Raw genomic sequence first — 23,763 nt, 5'->3', positions numbered from 1 at the left:
GGGAGGGCTTCTGTTCCTGGGCAGGGGCTGCTTGCTGCCCTCTCTTACCCCTTCCTCTGCCCCTAGGCAGATATGACTGTCCTTTTGTCCGCTTGTTCTTATAGGACCGAAAGGACTGCGGCTGAAAAGACGGTGTCTTTTTCTGTTGGGAGGGGGTCTGAGGTAAAAAGGTGGATTTTCCGGCAGTTGCCGTGGCCACCAGATCCGACAGACCGACGCCAAATAATTCCTCCCCTTTATACGGCAATACTTCCATATGTCGTTTGGAATCCGCATCACCTGACCACTGTCGCGTCCATAAACTCCTTCTGGCAGATATGGACATCGCATTTACTCTCGATGCCAGAGTGCAAATATCTCTCTGCGCATCTCTCATATAAAGGAAAGCATCCTTTAATTGCTCTATAGTCAATAAAATACTGTCCCTATCCAGGGTATCAATATTTTCAGTCAGGGAATCCAACCAGACGACCCCAGCACTGCACATCCAGGCTGAGGCGATGGCCGGTCGCAGTATAACACCAGTATGTGTGTATATACTTTTTAGGGTAGTTTCCAGTCTCCTATCTGCTGGATCCTTGAGGGCGGCCGTATCCGGAGACGGTAACGCCACTTGTTTTGATAAGCGTGTGAGCGCCTTATCCACCCTAGGGGGTGTTTCCCAGCGCGCCCTAACCTCTGGCGGGAAAGGGTATAATGCTAATAACTTTTTTGAAATTAGCATTTTTCTATCTGGGTTAAACCACGCTTCATCACATACATCATTTAATTCCTCTGATTCAGGAAAAACTACAGGTAGTTTTTTCACCCCCCACATAATACCCCTTTTTGTGGTACTTGCAGCATCAGAGATATGCAAAGCCTCCTTCATTGCCGTGATCATATAACGTGTGGCCCTACTTGAAAATACGTTTGTTTCATCACCGTCGGCACTAGATTCAGTGTCTGTGTCTGGGTCTGTGTCGACCGACTGAGGTAAAGGGCGCTTTACAGCCCCTGACGGTGTCTGAGACGCCTGGGCAGGTACTAACTGGTTTGCCGGCCGTCTCATGTCGTCAACTGATTTTTGTAATGTGCTGACATTATCACGTAATTCCATAAACAAAGCCATCCATTCCGGTGTCGACTCCCTGGGGGGTGACATCACCATTATCGGCAATTGCTCTGCCTCCACGCCAACATCGTCCTCATACATGTCGACACACACGTACCGACACACAGCAGACACACAGGGAATGCTCTTATCGAAGACAGGACCCCACTAGCCCTTTGGGGAGACAGAGGGAGAGTTTGCCAGCACACACCCAAGCGCTATAATATATATGGGAACAACCTTATATAAGTGTTGTTCCTTATAGCAGCTTAAATATATCCAGTATATCGCCAAAAAATGCCCCCCCTCTCTGTTTTACCCTGTTTCTGTAGTGCAGTGCAGGGGAGAGTCCTGGGAGCCTTCCTCACAGCGGAGCTGAGCAGGAAAATGGCGCTGTGTGCTGAGGAGAATAAGCCCCGCCCCCTATTTCGGCGGGCTTTCCTCCCGTGGATTTAGATAAGTGGCATGGGTTAAATACATACATATAGCCTTAATGGCTATATGTGATGTATTCTTTTGCCTTAAGGTAATAAAATATTGCTGCCCAGGGCGCCCCCAGCAGCGCCCTGCACCCTCCGTGACCGCTTGGTGTGAAGTGTGTGACAACAATGGCGCACAGCTGCAGTGCTGTGCGCTACCTTCATGAAGACTGAAAAGCCTTCTGCCGCCTGTTTCCGGACCTTCAATCTTCAGCATCTGTAAGGGGGGTCGGCGGCGCGGCTCCGGGACGAACCCCAGGGCGAGACCTGTGTTCCGACTCCCTCTGGAGCTAATGGTGTCCAGTAGCCTAAGAATCCAATCCATCCTGCACGCAGGTGAGTTGAAATTCTCTCCCCTAAGTCCCTCGATGCAGTGAGCCTGTTGCCAGCAGGACTCACTGAAAATAAAAAACCTAAAAAACTTTTTCTAAGCAGCTCTTTAAGAGAGCCACCTAGATTGCACCCTGCTCGGACGGGCACAAAAACCTAACTGAGGCTTGGAGGAGGGTCATAGGGGGAGGAGCCAGTACACACCACCTGATCCTAAAGCTTTATTTTTGTGCCCTGTCTCCTGCGGAGCCGCTATTCCCCATGGTCCTGACGGAGTCCCCAGCATCCACTTAGGACGTTAGAGAAATTGCCCTGTTACGCTGCTGCCCCAGAGCTGGAGATAGAGACAACAAACATTTCATCTAAGAATACAGACCACACCCTACAACATTCTGATCACCCAGTATTCAGAATGGTAAGCAGGTGGAGTTCAGGGTTACAGCCTTAGGTTGGTAGTAGGAATATCAGGCAGTGGCACAGGATCAAGGCAGGGGTCCGGTACAGGGTAGTCGGGCACCGTGGAGCTAGCTAATGGCACCTAGTACTCTGGCACTGTACGGTGCACACAGGCCTCTTTACATCGGCTTCTTCCATTTTGAATTGGGAAGTGATATTGATTGACTGCCCCTTGAATTCTCAGTAGCAGCATCTCCCCTAGGAGAAGTTCTGGCAACTGAAGGAGAGGACATCTGCTGCACTGACACAGACCTCTACGCCTGACCCAGTAAGTCACCGCAACACTCCATTTTGTGACATCTAGAATGGACTGACTTGATGAAACATGATAAATATGTAAGAATTCTGGGCACTGAAAACACAAAGATGCTGACTTCAGGGTCACCCATATATCACCCTCCCTGCGGCCTATCATCTCGGGGCCCCTATTTCCCCATCAGAGAGCAGTAGTAAGCAGCTCACAGCAAATGCAGCCCTCACGCCCGGCTGACAATTGATAGGCTGTATATTGGTTCAGGGCACAAGATGGCTGCCCCCACTGTGTGTAGCCAATGGGTCCACTTTAAGTTGAACAACAGTTAATATTACTTCACCCGCAGGAAAAAATGATGTGTTATCCAGACCTCATTAAATATCTGTAAGTATATTTTTAAGACCTTCTATAATTAGAGTGTTGGAAGATGGAAATGGGAAAATCTGGGAACACTTCAATTAAATATTTTTTCTGTCAAAAAGTAGAATTGCACACATTAGATGTAAGAGTACATATGCTCAAATTGGCTGTGTATCTAAGCAGAATCAAGAGCGCGGCAAGAGAGGAGCGTGGGAACACGCAGATACAGTATTAATTAGTATCTTGCATACAGTTATATTTTTATACACAGTGTGTGTGTGTGTGTGTGTGTGTGTGTGTGTGTGTGTGTGTGTGTGTGTGTGTGTGTGTGTGTGTGTGTAGGGGATGCAGTCAAAATGCCAGCAGGCGGTATTCGGGTGTTCAGGAGATTGACGCTGGAATGCCGACAGCCGGTATTTTGCCATCGGCCGGCCTACCGACACCTGCGCCTAATTCCCACTCGTTTGGTTGGGCCATGCCACCAACCGAGTGGGTATAGAACCTGTGACGCTGGCCACTGGGCCCGCAGCGTGGTGAGCGCAATGAGCCTACAAGGGGACTCGCTACTTTGCTGCCGGTATTCCGGCAGACGGGTCACAGCTGTCGGTATACTGACGGCCGGCATTCCGTCTGCCGGTATATCATACTGGACCCGTGTGTCTATGAGGTATAATTTTTTTTGATGATAAAGTGTAACACCAACAAATAAAAATATACTAGTATTACAGCTAAATTGCAATAGGAATCTCTCGATCTTTGTGATGATCAGCAACTAATAAAATTGTGCCTGATTCATGCCAGGTTTTCTGGATCCCTTCCTGTAAACATTTGCTTTATAGTAGTGCATAAGCTACTATAGGCGAATGCTGTTAGCTCCTGGGTCCAGTTTAAAAAAAAATACCAATAGCATTGCAGCCCCAATGAAAACCTATGCGGCTGCTTTGCTGACAGCCCCTGCTCGGTAAATCCTGGAAATATTTAATATTTGCAGATCCAAAAATGCCCGTTTTTGGGGAATATACTGATTTTTTTCTGTAAATAGCCCCATAGTATACACTGCGTGAAATAATAGATCTACTTTGCAATCTGATCTCCAAAATCTTTCCAAAATGAAAGTTTATTTAACGTGTGTAAACCTCCCTGATTTCACTGTTGTAAATGAACATATAGGGGCGCGATCCCCTCCCAAATGTTACGTGTAACCCTGTTTTATACATAAATAACAGGATCTGCTCTAAACCTGTTTTTTCTTTTATCTTTAATGCTTAAAAGTTCGCACGAGACAGAATAACCCCGTTCAGAAAAAAGAATTGTTTCACTTTCACTAATCTCTGCGATAATAACAAAAAATGTGTATAACATTCCATGTAAATATATAGGGAACTATTATTTCTGTCACATTTACCTTGAAGACGCTCTAAGATGGCTTTTTCCTCCGAGATTTTGTTTTAAATGCAAATGGCCTTCAGATGCTTATTTATACTAAACGTGTCCTTTAGCTCGTTTTCTAAAAATATTCACAGGCTCCTCCTGAAGCGCAGATACCGCTCTCAGTGGTATAACGTGTTGATTGATCATATGCAGTGAAATCCTATAGGAAAAAAAATGTGCAGTGAGTGAGAAGAAAAAAAGAAATAATTTTCACTAGTTTGATCGACAAACAACAGAACAAAGGGGGTCATTCCGAGTTGATAGCACGTAGCAACTTTTTGCTGCTCGTGCGATCAACTAGACGCCGCCTATGGGGGAGTGTATTTTAGCATAGCAGGGCTGCGAACACTTGTGCATCCCCGCTATGCTAAAAAAAGTTTCCTGCAAAACAAGACCAGCCCTGCAGCTACTTACCCAGTGCGACGGATCCAGCGACGAAGGTCCCGGTCCTGACATCAGACATCCGCCCTCCATCCACCTGGACACGCCTGCGTTTCTCTTACCACACCCCGAAAATGGCTGGAAACGGTGAGTATCAACCCCGGAACGCCTCCCGCCTGTCCATCTTCTTGCGATCGCCACTGCGATCACATTTGTCGCCGGCGGCATCATTGCCCAGCGACGATCGTTGCCAGGCAACGACGCGCGTGTGCAAAGCGACCGCCGCGCATGCGCATTTCCGACCGATTCGCACCACAGCGAAGATCGAAGATTTCGGCTGATTGGTGCTTTCAATTTAGCAGCGAACCCTCCGTAATCTCAGAATCTATTATGTGTCCCCTTAAGACTCCATATAAAACAGGTCTGGATCCTTAAACATTTTTTATTTATAAAGTGTCAACATATTCCGTAGAGCTGTACAATTTGGGCATGTCCATTTGAGTTGTATCCTCAGTGAATTATGGGGGTCATTCAGACCTGATCACTCGCTAACGTTTTTTGCAGCGCTGCGATCAGGTCAGAACTACACATGCGTATGCACCGCAATGCGCAGGTGCTTTGCACAGGTACAAAGCGGATCGCCGCTCAGTGATGGGTTTGTGCGAAGAATCCATTTGCATTAAACATCCTAGTGATATTTGGTGGACCCCTTTTATTGAAGTAAACCTTAGTTACCTTCTATACCAGTAAATAAAGACACGGAGACATGATTTTGGCAGAAAAATTGCTAGCTATTTATTTGACCCTAACCATAGCAAACCTGTAATTGGGAAAATTTTGTTAAGATGCCGAATCAGCCGGCATAATGGTGGCAGAAAAAAAGAACGGCTCTATTAAACTATTGGTAAACTTAAATTGGTAAACTGACCGGAACCGTCCAGCACCCTATCCAAACCGGTAATAGGTGTCAACACAACCCCCACAGTGACTTCCCACCGCTCCTGGGTGCCCTGCCGCTGCCTCCCGGATGGGTGGTCGAGCGGCCATTAAGTCGATGGAGGTGAGTGCACCTAAACCATATAACACTGAAACTTACTACCTATAAAAAACCATACAACTACAAACTGCCGTTCTTTTCCGCCAACAGCGAAGGACTCCATCCCAGAGTCCTCGCACCGCCACCATAAACTACCCTAACTCCTGCAACACTAGGAACAGATCCTCCAGGAAAAACATCATCCCCTCATTGGATAGATGCACACCATCAGGCCGAAAAAGGTGTTTGTCTCGGAACCGAATCTTAGGGTGGCGAACGACTTTACCTCCGTGGGCCAAGACCCACTTCGCCACCGCCCCATTCACCTTTATCCTGGCCTCATCTATTACGCGTCCGTCCTCCACACCTCGCCAACTCAACCTTGGCACCATCAGGGAAAATACCAATATACAATTGGTCCATGCTGCGGCCACCTTTGCCAGATCTTGTATCATGGCCCACCGTAGCTCCAAGGAAGTCCTCTTCCCTAGGTCGTTGCCACCTAAGTGGACAACCAAAACCTTGGGAACTCCATGCTTCCTGGCCTGACTGACTAGTCTACTCAATAGATCTGTCCACATCATACCTCGCCAACCAAGCCATCTGATTCCCTGACCTCTAGGAAACCTCTGAGAAGTATCAGAGGCCAAAAACCTTGCTGCCCAGAAGACATACGAGTGGCCGACCACCCAAACGGACAAGCCATCAGCGAAACAACCTGAATGGAAGGAAAAAGGGGTAAAATGTGTTACTATAATTCTACGCCCTAGCATGTATTATGTTAACCTGAAGGATCTGCCAAAAGAAATTTTTTTTTTTATTGTTTCCTAATGTCGCAGTAGTCACGGCCTAGCCGATCTCCCGAGCTCCTAGCCAATTTGAAGTAAAAGCATTAAGACATTAAGGGAAAGGCAAAAGAATCAAAACGAAATTAACAAGGGGGGGGGGGGGTATAAAAAGGGGTAAAACATGAAATAACTCAGCTGGAGGTGAAAGCATAAAAACCTGCTGAGGGACTTTGATTAGAACAGATTAGCCGAATTAAAGATTAGAATTCAGTCCGTCAAGTCAGGCAAAAATCGCAAAATAACTCCAGACCCCCGCTGCCGGCTCACGCCCGCAGCGGCAAGTGGCTAATCCCTGAGTAGGATCACACACGGGTAAACGAACCAACATACAGCGAACATAACATATGCATAACACCAAGCAAAACATTATCTTACTCTAACTTATTGATGCAAGCTACGCTTAAGCAAAGTATCTCAGGCGACGGGGCGAATGTACCGCTTATAACAGGACGACTTCCATCGTCCCACCGCCTGGATTTGGGCTCCCGAAAAACCCGCGGCCGCTGCCGCCGTAGCAGCCCCAATGCGGAAGGAGTGTGTACCGAAGTGGGAGGGGGAAAGGCCCATGCTCGTCAGACAGCGACCCATCATCCACCGAAATTGGAACTTCGTTACTGGCAGCCCATCATAGTGCAGCAACCACGACCCCCGACAGTCGGGCCTCACTGCCTCATATTGTACTGCCAACCGTACTGGGCATATGCTCTCCTCAAGTGCCGGAACCAGGGTGACCCATCGGCCCTTCCCCACCTGGTCCGTCTTAGAGCGTCGCAATCTGCACAGCAAGGACCTCCCACTCACCACTACGTCCTCTACTAGCATGCGCGAATCAGTTTGCTTAGAAGGCGCTACCAACTCCGATATCCTAAAGGCGCCGTGGTAAGCCATAGAGAACGCCAATCTAAAAAGCAGCGATTCAAACATAGATGATGCGATGGCTCCAACCGACCCAATGATGCCTGGCAGCAACGCCGCATCAATGGGCCGCCTTCTGTCAGGCGGCGTAGGCGCCACGCGCGCTTATCCTTTCATAGCCTTAAGCAGAATGCCACTTTTCGTCAAATCGGGAACACCCTTAATTCTGCAGAAGAATGCAATGCCAGCCAAGTACCGGGACACCACCGCTCTAGACCTACCCGAAACATAAAGCTGCCAAATAAAAGAAAGCATCATCCGATGCCCGCTCTTACCTCGTTGCTTCCGTCCTCTAGCAAATTCTTCCCATTCGCCCCAGGCCTGCTTGTAAGCCTTAAGCGTGGATGGCGCTACCGAACGTAGTGCTAGACCTTCCAGTCCGGCTCGATGACCTGCCAGACATAACCGGGACAATGAAAACCTTGTTCCTCGGCTTCAGGAGCCAACCAGTAAAACCTCTCCCATTGCCCTCGTGATAGCGCGTCAGCGACCCCATTCTCTAAACCCGGTACGTGTTGTGCCCGGAACCACACGTTCCTGCGCAGGCAAGTAAGCAGCAACTGCCCTAGCACCCGAAGCACTACCAGCGATTTTGCCCTCTGGTTGTTAATCGCGTGCACCACGCCCAGATTGTCGCATCTGAACAGGATGCGGCGATGCGCTAGCCGCTCGCCCCAGATTTCCAGCGCAACCATGATGGGAAAGAGTTCCAGGAGCAGAAGGTCCTTAGTCAAACCCGCCTGGTGCCAGCCCGCCGGCCATGATGCCGCGCACCAAGATCCCTCAAGATAGCAACCAAAACCGGAGGCTCCTGCCGCGTCGGTGAAAAGCTGCAATCTGGCGCTGTCGACCGTTGGTGCCTGCCATATGCGCACACCGTTGAAATCCTCCAGGAACGAGGCCCATACAGCCAGATCCCTTTTTAACTCAGCGGGCAAGCGTACAAAGTGGTGCGGCCTAGCACACCCCGCGGTCGCTCTTTCTAACTTCCGGCAGAAAACCCTGCCCATCGGGATGACCCGACAAGCAAAGTTAAACATGCCCAGCAAGGATTGTGCCTGCCGCAGCTTAACCTTGCGCGAACCCATGAATTGGCCAATGGCTTCGCGAAGCTTAGCCACTTTGTCCAAAGGAAGGCGACATTCGCCTGCCACCGTGTCGATCTCGATTCCCAGAAATGAGAGGCAAGACACCGGTCCCTCCGTTTTGTCCTCGGCCACTGGCACTCCGAAGTGACAAAACAAAGCTCGTATACTGAAAAGCAAGTTGCCGCACCGTGGCGAATCCGCCGGCCCTGTACAAAGGAAATCGTCGAGGTAGTGGGCAACCCCGTGCCCACCCGACGAAGACTCCACGCACCAATGCAGGAAGGTGCTAAAACGTTCAAAATACGAGCATGAAACAGAACATCCCATCGGCAAACATTTGTCAATGAAATATTCCGATCCAATCCGGAAACCCATAAAACGGAATGAGTCCGGATGGAGGGGTAGCAACCGAAAAGCGGATTCGACGTCAATCTTTGCTATGAGGGCCCCAGCGCCGTAGCTGCGGACCAAATTAAGCGCCTCGTCAAATGACTGATACACTACCGAGCAATGACCCGGAGGTATAGCGTCGTTGACCGAGGACCCCGCTGGGTAGGAAAGGTGTTGGATCAGTCGGAAGGAACCGGGTGTTTTCTTGGGGACCACCCCCACCGGGGAGATGACGAGACCCGCCACTGGGGGTGTTGCAAACGGCCCCTCCATCCTGCCCAGCCTGACCTCCTTATCGACCTTTTCCCGCAACACTAAAGGCAAGGCCCGAGCAGACTGGAGGTTCCTCTGTGCCCGAACTGTAACATCGCTCGCAACAGGCAAGCGGAAACCAAAACTAAAACCTTCGTATAAAAACCTGGCATCCTCCCTATTCGGATACCAATCCAACCATTTACTCATAGCCTTTAACCTAATTGGCGTTGGCGCCCTGTGGGGCGCCCCCGCCGGGTGCCCCTCTCGAGTAGGATTGCTTAGAACGGGGACCCTGCCGAGTATTCTTGAAGCAGGAGGAGGCAGGGTGGGAACCCCCGCAATGGAGGCAAGCGTGACGGAACCGACACTGCTTGCCGTAGGAACATGCAGCGTTGTTAAACGCGAAACATAATCCTTTCGTTGCGGGCTGTTTCCCAGCCCGGACGGCCGACTTACCCGGCTTGGCCGACCCGCCGTCCGCGCCGGGCGCATGGGCGGACGGCCCAGCACGGTGTCCGTCCGCCCCTGCGCTCCGGGGCTCCTTGGCCTGCTGCGAGGCCCTGGTGACCTTAAGCCATACCTCCACGTCCTTGAAACCGAAGTCCATAACGTGTAACCCGTCCTGCTTCTCTCTGAATTCCTCATCATACCTACGCCATTCGTCACCCGCCGACGTGCGTTGCATATCGTGCACGAGATGCAGGTACCGAATGACATTCATATGTTCGTCTGGCCTGTCTTCAAGGTAGCAAGCCGCGAAAACCCAAAACCCCGCCAGCCAGTTATCAAACGTGCGGAACGCCTCGGCCCCTATGCCCTTCTTAGCGGTTGCCGCCTTAAACTCTTTTTTAGCGTCTTTAGTCAAGACGAAGACATCTACGTAGTCCCCCCTGCGAATACTCTTGCTGCAGCTATCCCTAAGCCCCCGCATGACAGCGGTATATTCGCAGCGGACCATGCCTGGCAAGTCGCGTCGCTTCCTGGCCTTGCGAGATTCTTTGCTAAGCCGCCTTCGCCTCTTACGCCTCTCCTGTTGCCCAGCCGCCTTCTTGGCGTATTTAATCGCCCTTTTCTTCGCCTTTGTCGCACTACTGACGTCGGACTTTGCCGAAGAAAGGGAAGAGGAGGAAGCAGAGGAAGAAGAGGAAGAGGAGGAGGAAGGGGAAGAGCTGCGCGAACCCGAGGGCGTACTAGAAACCGACCCCCATTGCTCCGCCTCACCTGAAGCCGTAGATTGGTCAGATCCAGACTCCTCAGTCGCGACATATGTAACATCCTCGTCCTCCGATTCCGACACCCTTGCATCCGCTTGAACATCTGTGGGCAGAAAAGGGGGAGGGGACCCGGACAACAAAAATGGCGTGCGCCCAGCCCGACCTAAGGCCGGCGTGCGAGGTGACTGCAAACTCTCGTCCCGCCTTGGCTGTAAATGCAGCTGCGCTGCGGCCGCCCCCAGCTCCCGGCACGCGCGTGCAACCCTCTGGGCGGCTGAAAAGGCACCTGCGCCCGCGCCGTCCGCCGCCTCCCTGGACCCGCCCTCGAGCTCCGGGGCCGCGGCGAGCGGACCCAATGCCGCCACCACCGTGGCAAGGGCCGCCGCGAACGCCCCGGGCGGTTCAGCGTGACCTTGTAACGCCGCGTCGTCACCTGATGACTGCCTTGCCGGGGGCACGCGGCGATTAGAGCCACCGCTGGGCATAGGCAACCCAGACCCATCTGGCCCGCGGCCAGGCCGGCCCCGGGGGGGGGGGGCAAATAACGCCAGGGTCTCTAAAAATGGGTATACTTCCGGACCCACCCCGCCCCCCTGGAGTGATGCCTGACCTCTGCTCTAACCCCTCACTGAGGCCCACCCCCCGCCTGACGGAGCCAGCACCGCCAGCAGGGTTGGCCCCGCGCCGTGAGGAAATAATTGCCCGTGGTACTGGGTCCCCAGCACCACTGTTATAGATCACCCCACTACCTGGTTGATCCCTGCCAGGCCTCCTCCCCCCCCTCGTCGCGCCGGACTCCGGCCGTAACGAAGAGGGCTGGGGGGACACGGAGGGCTGCGGCGCCGCTGCGCGCACTCGTGCGCGAGAGACGCCGCCAGAGCCTCGTGTGGGCGCGCGCGCACGCTGTGCGCGCGCCCCACCACTTGCTGCCTGAGCGCCCACAGCTGCGGTCTCTCCCAGAGCACCCGCCGGCAGGCCCAGGCTCCTGGTCGATCGCGTGCTGGGCACCGCAACAGGCCCAGCCCGGATCGTAGCGTTCTCCCGACCAGTTCCCGCCCCCCGCCTGAGGCCTCTACCCGGCCCCGGCAAGAGAGCGGGTGCGGGAGCTACCAGAGCGGATGCCGAAAGGCGCCCGGCAGGGCGCGCCGACGCGCGCCCGCAAGCGCCCGTGTACCCGGCACCCCTGGCCGACCCCGGAGGTGAGGGCTGTTGGTCGCCCCACTCCGTGTGGCCAGACTGCCCAGCCGCCCTGGACCGCCGAGTGCGCCCTCTCGTAGAGGGGGACCCATCCATCTCCCCAGCGGAGCGGGTTCTACGCTCCGTACCCCTAGCTCTCAGAGGGGCCCCAGGGGAAGAAATGGCCACATCGGAGCCGGGCACCCCTGCCCCGGGGCCAGCCTCACCAGACAGGTAACGGGCTGGGGCGCCAGCGAACCGGCGTGGGCGGCTGGAGGCCATGCTTTCAAGTTAAATAAACTTGTAAATTTAAACGAATGAAATTAAATTCGAATGAATTTAAATGAAAATCTGCCAAGCAGTACTCACAAGAAATTTCAGCAAGCAAAGAGACCTAAAATGGCCACTCCAGCCTATATATACCTTAACCCTCCCCCTTTCCTAAGGCTGTACTACCTCACAGCTAGGTCCACCCCTCACAGGATGTTTAACCCATTCCTCTCCTATGTTAGTCAATTCTCTCTCCGGACGATCGCAAGGAGATTGACAGGAAGAAGACGTTTGTGGGTGTCAACTGACCGTTTTCTGGGAGTGGTTGGAAAAACGCAGGAGTGTCCAAGCGTTTGCAGGGCGGGTGTTTGACGTTAATTCTGGTTGCGGACAGACTGATGTGATCGCAGCGGCTGAGTAAGTCCTGGGCTGAGCAGAGACTGCACAAGATCTGTTTGTACAGCTCTGCTACATGCGATCGCACACTGCACAGCTAAAATACACTTCCCTGTAGGCGGCGACTATCTGATCGCAGCAGTGCAAAAAACCCCTAGCGAGCGTTCAGGTCTGAATTAGGCCCCATGAACGGGTAAAATATGGCAGGTTATGGATCTATTGATCTCTTGACCTGTTCATACGGACAAGGAAAATGCACACGGAAAAGTGAGATAATGAGGCTAATAAGAACTTGCTCTTGTCTTTGACGGCTTTCTCTTGATGCACTCTGTTTGGAACACAAAGAAAGAAACGCCGGACCAGCCCTTTGGGTGACAAACCAATCATACTGGTAATAATCTAGATAAGGACACTAAGGGCCTAATTCAGACCTGATTGCAGCAGCAAATTTGTTAGCTAATGTGCAAAACCATGTTTATTTACTACCAGGTATTTATATAGCGCACACATATTCCGCAGCGCTTTATAGAGAATATTTGGCCATTCACATCGGTCCCTGCCCCAGTGGAGCTTACAATCTATATTCCCTATCACATGTACACGCACACACATTCACACTAGGGGTAATTTTGTTGGGAGCCAATTAACCCACCAGTATATTTTGGGAGTGTGGGAGGAAACCGGAGTACCCGGAGGAAACCAACGCAAGTACTGGTAGAATATACAAACTCCACACAGTTAGGGCCGTGGTGGGAATGGAACCCATGACCTCAGTGCTGTGAGGCAGTAATGCTAACCACTACACCATCCGTGCTGCCCAACCATGGGGGTCATTCCGAGTTGATCGTAGCTGTGCTAAATTTAGCACAGCTATGATCAGGGACTCAGACATGCGGGGAGATGACCAGCACAGGGCTAGTCCGCCCCGCATGTTAGTGCCGCCCCCCCTCCCTCTGCAGAAGTGCAAAAGCATCGCACAGCGGCGATGCTTTTGCATTTGAGGAGTAACTCCCGGCCAGCGCAGCTCCTGCAGCTGGCCGGGAGAACCTCTTCGCTGCCCCTGGTCGCAGCAGTTGCATGTGACGTCACGCAGCCACTGTGGCCCGCCCCCCGCAGGATCCGGCCACGCTTGCGTTGGCCGGACCACGCCCCGAAAACGGCGGCCAAACGCCACCGTGCCACCCCCTCCCACCCAGCGACCACCTCTGCCTGTCAATCAGGCAGAGGCGATCGCTAGGGAACGACGGCCTTTGGCCATCCGGCATGCTCCGGCGCACTGCGGCGCCGGTGCATGCGCAATTCTGACCCAATCGCTGCGCTGAGATAAACTGCAGCGAGCAATCAGGTCGGAATGACCCCCCCATGGGGGTAATTCCAAGTTGACCGCAGCAGGAAATTTTTTAGCAGTTGGGCAAAACCATGTGCAGTGCAGGGGGGGCAGATATAACATGTGCAGAGAGAGTTAGATTTGGGTGTGGTGTGTTCAATCTGCAATCTAAATTGCAGTGTAAAAATAAAGCAGCCAGTATTTACCCTGCACAGAAACAAAATAACCCACCCAAATCTTAATCTCTCTGCACATGTTATATCTGCCTCCCCTGCAGTGCACATGGTTTTGTCCATTAGTTAACACATTTGCTGCTGCGATCAGATCTGAATTAGGCCCTAAGAAAAGAAATGGGAGAACCCTGTATGCTGAAGCTGACTACATTTATTTATTTAAAGTTTCTTATACAGGCCCTCATTCCGAGTTGTTCGCTCGCTAGCAGATTTTAGCAGCATTGCACACGCTAGGCCGCCGCCCTCTGGGAGTGAATCTTAGTTTTAGCAGAATAGCGAACGAAAGATTAGCAGAATTGCTACTAAATAATTTGCTGCAGTTTCTGAGTAGCTCCAGACCTACTCACAGATTGCGATCAGCTCAGTCCGTTTAGTTCCTGGTTTGACGTCACAAACACGCCCAGCGTTCAGCCAGCCACTCCTGCGTTTTTCCCTGGCATGCCTGCGTTTTTTTGCACACTCCCGGAAAACGCTCAGTTACCACCCAGAAACGCCCCTTTCCTGTCAATCATTTACCGAACAGCAGTGCGACTGAAAAGCTTCGTACGAACACCAGCAGAACTACTAAGTTTTGTGTTAAATAACTTAGCGCATGCGCCCTGCATACCATGTGCATTTAGCAACAAATCGCAGCATAGCGCAAAACGGCAACGAGCGAACAACTCGGAATGACCACCATAGTTCAGTATATTCCGTCGCACTTTACAATTGGAAACAACAGTGATAAGACAAACTGGGTAATAATAACAGACAGACATAAAGGTAGGAGGGCCCTGCTCACAAGCTTACAATCTATAGGGAAATAGGAAGGATACACAAGGACAGGCGTTATCTATGGCATAGAGGTCTGACCAGATTTCAGAGACCGTCCTGATGGGATATAATAAGATATAAATGCTTCTGAGGATTATGTGAGCGGTTCTGGAATTTGATAGGTTTGCCTGAAGAGGTGAGTTTTCAGGGAACGCTTGAAAGTCTGGAGTCTAGAGGAGAGTCTTATTATCTAAAGGAAATATTCTTAGATTTCTTGACACTGTCAACCAATATAATTACACTTTCATTAAATCTGATTACTCCCCAAGCTAAAATAACATGTGCTTCTGTTGGCAGCAACGTATTTAGGCATGGTCACAGTACATTGGGGGCAAAGCTTGGGGATGTAGCTTGGAACAATGGAACAGCCAATTTAGGTGTCTATGGGGGTCATTCCGAGTACCAACTTTTTGCTGCCCGTGCGATCAACTAGATGCCGCCTACGGCGGAGGTCTTTTTTGCATAGCAGGGCTGCGAACGCTTGTGCAGCCATGCTATGCAAAAACATTTTGTGCAGTTTCTGAGTAGCTTTCAACTTACTCAGCCGCTGCAATGTCTTCAGCCTGTCCGGTCCCGGAATTGACGTCAGACACCCGCCCTGCAAACGCCTGGACACGCCTGCGCTGGACTCACCACTCCCAGAAAACGGTGAGTTGTCGCCCCGGAACACCTTCCTGCTTTCAATCTTCTTGCAATCGCGGTAGCGATCGCTTTCTTCATTCTTCTTGTCGTTGCCCAGCAACGGCCGTCGCTGGGCAACGATGCGCCTGCGCATTGCGGCCGCCGCACATGCGCAGAACTGACCCGTTCGCACCGCAGCGAAAAACAGCAGCGTGCGAATGGGTCAGAGTGACCCCCTAAGCCTCGGATAGAGATATAGTGGGTAGAGATAAAGTACCAGCCAATCAGCTCCTAACCGTCATTTTTCAAACCCAGACTGGGTTATGACAATTAGGAGCTGATTGGCTGCTACTTTATCTCTGCCCATTTTATCTCCTTCCAAGGCTTAGTACATAGACTCCTTGGTCATGCTGTTCAGAGATATGTTAGTTAGAACAATACCAAACATTTAAAGTCCCCATCGGCTATCTGACGGACTCTCAGGTACTCACGATGTCCAGTGTTTTCTCGCTGCTGGGGCCAGGAAATCTGTGACGGGAGGCGCAGACCCTGGCCTTGGTATGCCTCGAAAATGAGGCTGGCATCATCCCGTTTGGTTAAACCAGTGACGGGAAACCTGTGGCCCTCCAGCTGTTGTTGAACTACTCATCACAGCATGCCTTGCTACAGTTTTAGCATGGCCAAATAGCAAAACTGTAGCAGGGCATGCTGGGATGTGTAGTTTAACAACAGCTGAAGGGACAAAGGTTCCCCATCCCTGGGTTAAAGGATCACCCCCCCCCCCCACTCTGCTCCCACAGGGCTGCAGCATGTCTCAACCACAGCATGTGCAGATCCAGGGCCGGTCTTAGGCATAGGCAAACTTAATGCCTAGGGCATTGGTGTGCTTAGGGGCACCAGCAGCTTCTCCTGATTAAAATGATATGCGGCATGCCTATATTCTATGTGTGACTGCGGCTGTATCTGCATACGAAATGTTACGTTGCAGTGTATTCCTGGTAATCACTGTAATGTAGCATTTCATATGCAGATACAGCCGCAGTCGCACACAGAATATAGGCATGCCGCATATCATTTTAATCAGCAGAAGCTGCTTATGCATCCTAACTGCATAGTAATGCAAATAAGATGCATTTTAATAAACAAAAGGTGCCCCAACGTTAGCAGAGCTGCCAGCTGACTCATGCCAGGCATCTCCTGCAGAACTAGTGGCGTTGCTAGGGGGCACCAGCTGAAATCTTGCCTAGGGCATCATATTGGTTAGGGCCGGCTCTGTGCAGATCAATAACCATCAGAGTTGTAAGCAACTATTGGGACTGCATACATTTCTGAATCAGGCCCAGACGTCACCACATGGTAGAACTTCCCCGATTACCCGTTATTTTCATTCCTCGCACAGACTGTTTCTTTATCTGTTTTCAACCGGCTACAAAACGAATCTGCGGTATTTAACTAGTTGTTAAGTTAAAATGACAGTCTGACCAGCGAGCGGCACACTGGAGGGCCACCTCCGACCCGCAGTGCAGAAATGAGACGAAATATATTTTGACTGGTTTATAAAAAAAAAAAAACCCCACCGTGACATAAAGTAATATTCATCTTTGATGAATCCAATATTCTTAGGGAATGATATTAGGCAGTATCTATTATATCTTTCATTGTGTTCCCATCTGCCCTTTTCAGGAGCTAAATTATGTGCATTAGTACGTAAATGGGCTAATGCCTGTCTGTATTTAGAGGACTGCATGCCGTGAATATATTCTCTGCTTCAAGAAGTAATTGGTAATTACAATGGTCATTTAAGCAATCACTGTCTCTGGTAGATTCATGTCATTCTTAAAAATAACTAGCTCTTAACCTTTGACAGAATTCTACAGAAACTGTTCATCATCACCCACGCTTTGATTAATTTCACACATACACAAACCTGTATCAATAAAAGTGATGGTTCTACATTTGTTAACCAGAGTAATTTGCCTCACTCATCAAAACAGCTTAATATCAGGTATCTGTGTGCTCCAAATCTCATTAGTTTCATTTTATAAACAGTTTTATAGGAGCCGAGGAAACAGCGCGTTTCTGCGTCTCTTCATTCTCATTTTATATTAACATATACAGCTGCTGTTCCTATAGGTATATACTGTCTGCTGCCCTTAGGAGGTGTGAGGGACCTTAACTAGGTTCTCTGTGAGACTGTGACATGGCTGTCTATCTCTGCGTGTCTCTAATCAGACCTTAGAGGGTTAACTGTCCCGCCTAGCAAGAGACATCTCACATAATATATAAACAATGTGACATTTCGTGGTGGCGTGGTCTATTGTTCTAAGTCACTTATAATTTATATACACGAGTATATCTACAGAATACTGACCGCGGCATCCTGATTATCAGAATCCTAACAGGCGAAAGTATACTTACCTCCCCTCCCCCTCAATGTCCCCCTAACCTTCCCTCCCCGCAGCCTAAACCTCTCTCCTCCCCCTCCTGGGGGTGCCTGAACCTAACCTTTTGGGGTGCAATGGTATATGACTAAATTTCTTAAATAAAAAACACAGCACTCAGCACTAACCGTAATAAACAGTGGGGTTTTGGTTCATACATTGATCACTACATTTAAGCTTGCAGCCCTCGTCAAGGGACCCCATTTTTCACCGAGTCCTACTTTGATTAATTCATTTTTTTAATTAATCTTTTTTTGTGACCTCATCTTCTTATGCACCCCTTTGTAATCTCATTTAATCTAACCTGTGTCAGCTGTTTTCGTAGTCGTTTTGCAGCAGCTATGCTTTGTGACTGTCTCACCTTTTAAAACCCATACTTTAAATCAGTTGGCAGGTGAGCACTAAACCAGTAAGCATACCTTAAGTTTAATTCTGATGTAATAACAGTTACCAGGTTTATAATTCCGAGTGATAGAGTAGGACTTGTAGAAAAATGGGATCCCTTGACGAGGGCTGCAAGCTTAAATGTATTGACACTGGTGTATTTATAATGTGGGTCCAGGGGAAGCCCACACCACACACCCTGCACCATTATTTTAAATACTTACCCAGAGTCCCGTGGCGCAGCAGCACTGCAGAAATCACTGAGTATTGTCAGCGTCCGGGGTCTTACCGGCACGCTGGGGCCGCGGGGGCGGGCTTCACAGGCGGCGGCTGGGCAGCGGCGGAGGTGGGCTGTTGCGCCGGGTCAGAGGGCAGCAGTAGCGGAGATGAGGGGGTCTTGCTGAGCTGTTGCTGGGAAACGAGGGGCAGTGAGCTGTGTGGCTATGTAAAAGGTCTGCAGTACTGGCGCCGCCATGTTGGAGACCAAGTTTGAGGCATAGTCCTTGCCTCCTGTTCCTTCCAGCCAATCCAGGGAAACTTCTTCATATAAAAGGGGGCTGGTTTAGGACAGGGACACCAGTGCTCCAAGTTACAACCCTGTTGTAGGTGCTTTAGCCCTGTGATCCCAGGATTCTTGCCGTATTCTGGTTACTCCTAATCCTGCTTAGCCGGTTCTCAGTTGCTGCTGCAGCCCTGCCGTTCCTAACCCGCTGCTGCCTGTGGAAACGCTCCTGGAACACCCGGTCCAGTAAGACCCTTTGGGCACGGTCAGCCTCAGGTCTCCTGCCTCGTCTTTCAAGTCACAGTCCGCAGATCTTTGTCTACAGCCTCGTCTTTGAAACCACCGTCCACAGCCCGCAGCTCATTATCTCCAGCCTCGTCTTCCAAACCACAGTCCACCATTCCTTGTCTCCAGCCACGTCTCCAACCACCATTCACAGTTCCACAGTTCATTGTCTACAGCCTCGTCTTTAACCACCATTCACAGTTCCACAGTCCTTTGTCTACAGCCTCGTCTTTAACCACCATTCACAGTTCCACAGTTCATTGTCTACAGCCTCGTCTTTAACCACCATTCACAGTTCCACAGTTCATTATTTACAACCTCGTCTTTCAAGCCACAACTCGCAGTTCTTTGTCTACAACTACGTCTTTAAGTCATCGTTCACCAGCCACGGTTCTCTACCTCAGCCCTGTCCATAAGAACTACAATCCACTGACTCTTAGCCCCCCCTACGCTCTTCATTGCCCCTTGTCCTTTGAGAAGGAACTATATCCAACCCCCTTGTCTCGTTCATCCACAGCCAACTACCTCCTTAGGTAAGTCTCAGCTGCCGGATCCTCAAACCTCGCTAGTAGTGACAGTAAGCACTGGCCCAATGGATTCGACGAGGGATCAGGCCTCAGGAGGTGATTCAACTGCAGATATCTGGTCTCGCTTAAGTGAGCAGGAGGCCACACAATCTCAAATTGTGCAGTTCATGCAGAATATGTCCGAACGTCTTGATTCTCTCTGTGTTGCCATGACGGCCCCTCAAGTGTCTACATCTGCTCCCACATTAGCACCTCCGGTCCCGCTTCCTCCTGTACCAGTACCTCTTCCACGGTTGCATTTGCCATCTCCCAGTAAGTTCGATGGGAATCCAAAACAATGCAGCGGGTTTCTTAACAGGGCGCTGTATTGCATAGACCCAGGAGCTAATTCCCATTGCTATTCAACTCTAAGAATTGAATTCTGTCTCTCCTGGAGGTCATGTTGGGAAGTATGCTCTAGGCTCTGGGACAGCGCTAGGGTCCTCTAGGGACCCTTGTGCCCAGAGCTACAGCGCCCAGCCTGCACCTCCTCCTCACCAGATACGCCCCTATGTATTGTTCAATATATGAACCAAAACCCCATTGTTTATTATGGTGAGTGCTGATCTCTGCGTTTTATATATACATTATATATATATGTATATATTATAATATAAAGCAGGTGCCTTCCATTTTGTAGGGTACAGGTATCCAGAAAGCGGTGACAGCGCATAAAAGGCGACACTCAGAGACTTGTGATATGAAAAACAATCCTGTTTAATCCAACGTTCCAGGCGTCAGTTTTTCCTATCACAAGTCTCTGAGTGTCGCCTTTCTCGTGCTTTTATTATAATATAAGTAATATGTATATATACTGTATGTAGCTCTGATATGTGAAAACTGTACTTCCTTTCTGTAACAGAAACCGAAGGGCACAATGAGCGTGTAAGAGAACAACATGAACAACAGAATTACATTATCCTGTCCGAGAGCCGTCGCGCAGATCATTTTTTATTTTCTGGAGCTACAGTATAAGTATTACAGAAAGCTTTCAAAGCATGAATAGATCCTGTGCTATGATCAATTTAAGACTAGACTATCTCGGCATGTTAATATAATTATGTGGAATTATATAACAGTTCGCATTACTTGGGTAAATCACCCGGCATCAAGTCGGACTGGCCGCTGTTTTGCAAATTAAAGATGTGTAAATCGGAGGTGCGCAGCTGTTATTATATGATATAATACAGGGAGATTAGTCTACGGTGGAGACCATATACTGTACAGGATTGGAATTATAGTTGAATCCAGTGATTGAAGTGTTAAACCATAGCCTACTGCCATTCAGGAAGAGAAGAACATTAATAGAAAATGCTCTGCATGTTAGCAATATGCGCTGCGCAGTTTCTAAGGCAGCATGGAACTATACTTGTGGTCACATCGGCTTAGTTAGCCATGGGTTCCTCAGACATTTGAGCCAGGCCCCATGGCTAGTAAACAAAGGGCACTCACCATTCTATATAGGAGTCATTCCGAGTTGATCGAACGCTAGCAACTTTTTGCAGCGCTGCGATCAGATAGTCGCAGCCTATGGGGGAGTGTATTTTCGCTTTGCAAGTGTGCGAACGCTGTTGCAGCTGACGGCACAAAAAAGTTTGTTGCCGTTTCTGAGTAGCTCTGGACTTACTCATCCGCAGTGATCACTTCAGACTTTCCGGTCCCGGAATTGATTTCAGACACCCGCCCTGCAAACGCCTGGACACGCCTGCGTTTTTCCAACCACTCCCAGAAAAGGTCAGTTGACACCCACAAACGCCCTCTTCCTGTCAATCTCCTTGCGATCAGCTGTGAGAATGGATTCTTCGTTAAATCCATCACCCAGCACCGATCCTCTTTGTACCCGTACGACGCGCCTGCACATTGTGGTGCATATCCATGCGCAGTTTTGCCGAGTTTTAACCTAATAGCAGCGCTGCAAAAAGTTGCTAGCGAGCGATCAACTCGGAATGACCCCCCCATAAAGCCAAAAAAAAAGCACATTCAGAAGTTGCAGACATGGGAGAGTCCCCTGGGTGACAGAATATCTATGGTATTAAAGTTGGGCCTACCTGCAATAACATTTCTTATACCCCTATCAGACCTAAGCCCTGACTTAAACCATCTCTTTCTGTACTTTTCTCCACTCACACATGGGTGATGACCCGGATTATTCCTGGACTGTCACCCTTAACACCGGACCTGGGTCTTCCGGCTTGCAGTGGGCACTTGACGATTATGTCATCTCCAAGCACTATTGTCCCATACCCTCCAACATGACCCATTCCATTAGGTACAAAGGGGTAAGTGTATTATAGACGCACGGGCCGCTATAGCTTGTGCTGATGTGCTGTGCCCGGGATCTTGCACATGCGCAGTGGAGCCGGCCGGGGGAGACGCAGCGGATCAGCATTGAGCTGATGCGTTGTGTGCTCTGCGGGGATCGCTGGAGGAGGGAGTTTACACTCCCCCGCTCCGGGAGACAAGATGTTAGTACACCTTGACGAAGTGTCTTCCTGCTGCGACTCGTTAATGAGGTACGATCCGTGCTGCTATAATACAGGTACCCCACCATGCTCTGTACCTTTGTGTTCAATTGTTCAGGGAAGTTCAGACAATTGTGACAGGTGTGCGTCCTCTTTATTCCCTGGCGGAGAGAGGTGAAGGCGACGCCATTACCCAATAACCTCGCTGGGTTATAGAAATACATTTATTTTTATTAGACTGCAATCTTTCTATAACACTATACAGGTTTGAAGCAAGATTAGCAGCTCAGCCAGGACTTATTACATTATCATCACCGATATTCCAGCATAACCATACAGGGGGATACTGTGTTCATACCCAGGGGCGTATCTATAGAGGATGAGGCCTGTGCGCTGGCTCTGCCTGGTCCCTCTCCTCTCTAGCCGGCAGCACTATAGAGCTCTGTGCGCTATGGCTCTTAGGGGACCCTAGCGCTGTCTCAGAGCCCAGAGCGTATGCACAGATCTCTGGGAAAATGGTGTGGCGGCCATTATCCCAGTGATTTTCCTGTTGCGCATGCACAAAACACCGGAAAAATGGCGCCGCAACATTTTCCTGGTAATTTCTGCAGCGCCGCTGTTGTGTGACATCACATGCAGCCGCTCCGAGAAGAAAAATGGCGCCAGACCGCCTGCCAGCGCAGGCAGGGGTCGTCCTCTAATTGATGTATCACGGGGCGGCACATTACACACGCTGGCTGGCCTTGCCCTGTGCTGGGTTATCTACTCAGCATGTGAGTAGACACTGACGCAGATCTTGTTGCGGAAACAAGATCTGAGCACATCGCTGAATAGCCCCCATAGTGTTTTATTTGCTGGATCTGAGGTACACAGTCTCTCTAGTGTAGGCCATCTCTGGAGCAAAGGCTTACAATGGACAGTAACAGAGCCATATTCTCCTCAGTCCGCCTCTCATATAATAAACTGCAGGTGGAGCGCTGTATTACAGTCACAGACCGTCCCTCTGTGGCAGTCCCTGCCTGTCACACTCTTCCTCAGCTGGGGCCAGCGCTGGCTGACTGTAACAGGCAGTAACTAATCCTCAGCGGCTTCTCTCTTACATAGGGGTCTATTCATGAAGCAGTGAAAAGTGTGCTGATGTGAGCCAGTGGGGAAGTTGCCCATGGCAACCAATCAGCTTCTACGTATAATTTAATAGAATGCATTTTTTTTAAATGTTACCTCAACACTGATTGGTTGCCATAGGCAACTTCTCCACTGGCTCACTTCTCCACACTTTTCACTGCTTCATGAATAGACTCCATAGTGTACATGTGACAGAGAGGAGGGCTATAACCGTAAATAGAGGTCTATATAATGATTTACATAGGAGGCATATATCTGCGTGCCTCTGCTACCTCAGCAGAGTCCTCCCTCTCAGTGCAGGCTCCGGTGCTCATCCCCCTCCTTCCCGCCTCCGCTGCGAGCCAGTTCCAGAACATTTCTCCCTCACAGACAGTCTTGCGGCTCCTCACCGCTCCCCCACAGCTGCAGCAGTTAAGGGGGCGGAGAAGGGGGAGGAGTCTAGCGTATAAATCCCCTGCCCCTCAGATAAACTGTTTATTATAAATGGGAATCTAGATGATGAAGTGATCATTTATCTAGAACACTCTAAAAATGACAGCTAGAACTGATTGGTTTCTATGGGCAACTACCTTTGTCTCTCTCAAAAGTTTAATACATCTCCCCTGAGTTGGATAGAGGTACAGTGGCCGGGGA

At 50.2% G+C, this 23,763-nt stretch overlaps 1 protein-coding gene across 1 annotated transcript in view; it reads right to left on the bottom strand.

Annotated features, from left to right (window-relative positions):
• The window catches only part of ZNF536 (zinc finger protein 536), a 1,069,084-nt gene extending 1,045,559 nt beyond the window's left edge, over positions 1-23,525 (bottom strand). The window contains exons 1-2 of the mRNA XM_063946047.1: positions 23,403-23,525; positions 4,377-4,562 (exon numbers count right to left, since the gene is read on the bottom strand). The gene's annotated coding sequence lies outside the window, so the exon portion shown is untranslated. The remainder of the gene's footprint in view (positions 1-4,376; positions 4,563-23,402) is intronic.
• Between the last annotated feature and the right edge of the window lie 238 nt (positions 23,526-23,763).

The sequence above is a fragment of the Pseudophryne corroboree genome, chromosome 11 (genome assembly GCF_028390025.1).
Source record: "Pseudophryne corroboree isolate aPseCor3 chromosome 11, aPseCor3.hap2, whole genome shotgun sequence".
In the NCBI taxonomy this organism is placed as follows: Eukaryota; Metazoa; Chordata; class Amphibia; order Anura; family Myobatrachidae; genus Pseudophryne; species Pseudophryne corroboree.
The sequence above is the reverse complement of the archived record's forward strand: the minus strand, read 5'-3'. Positions and strand labels throughout refer to the sequence as shown.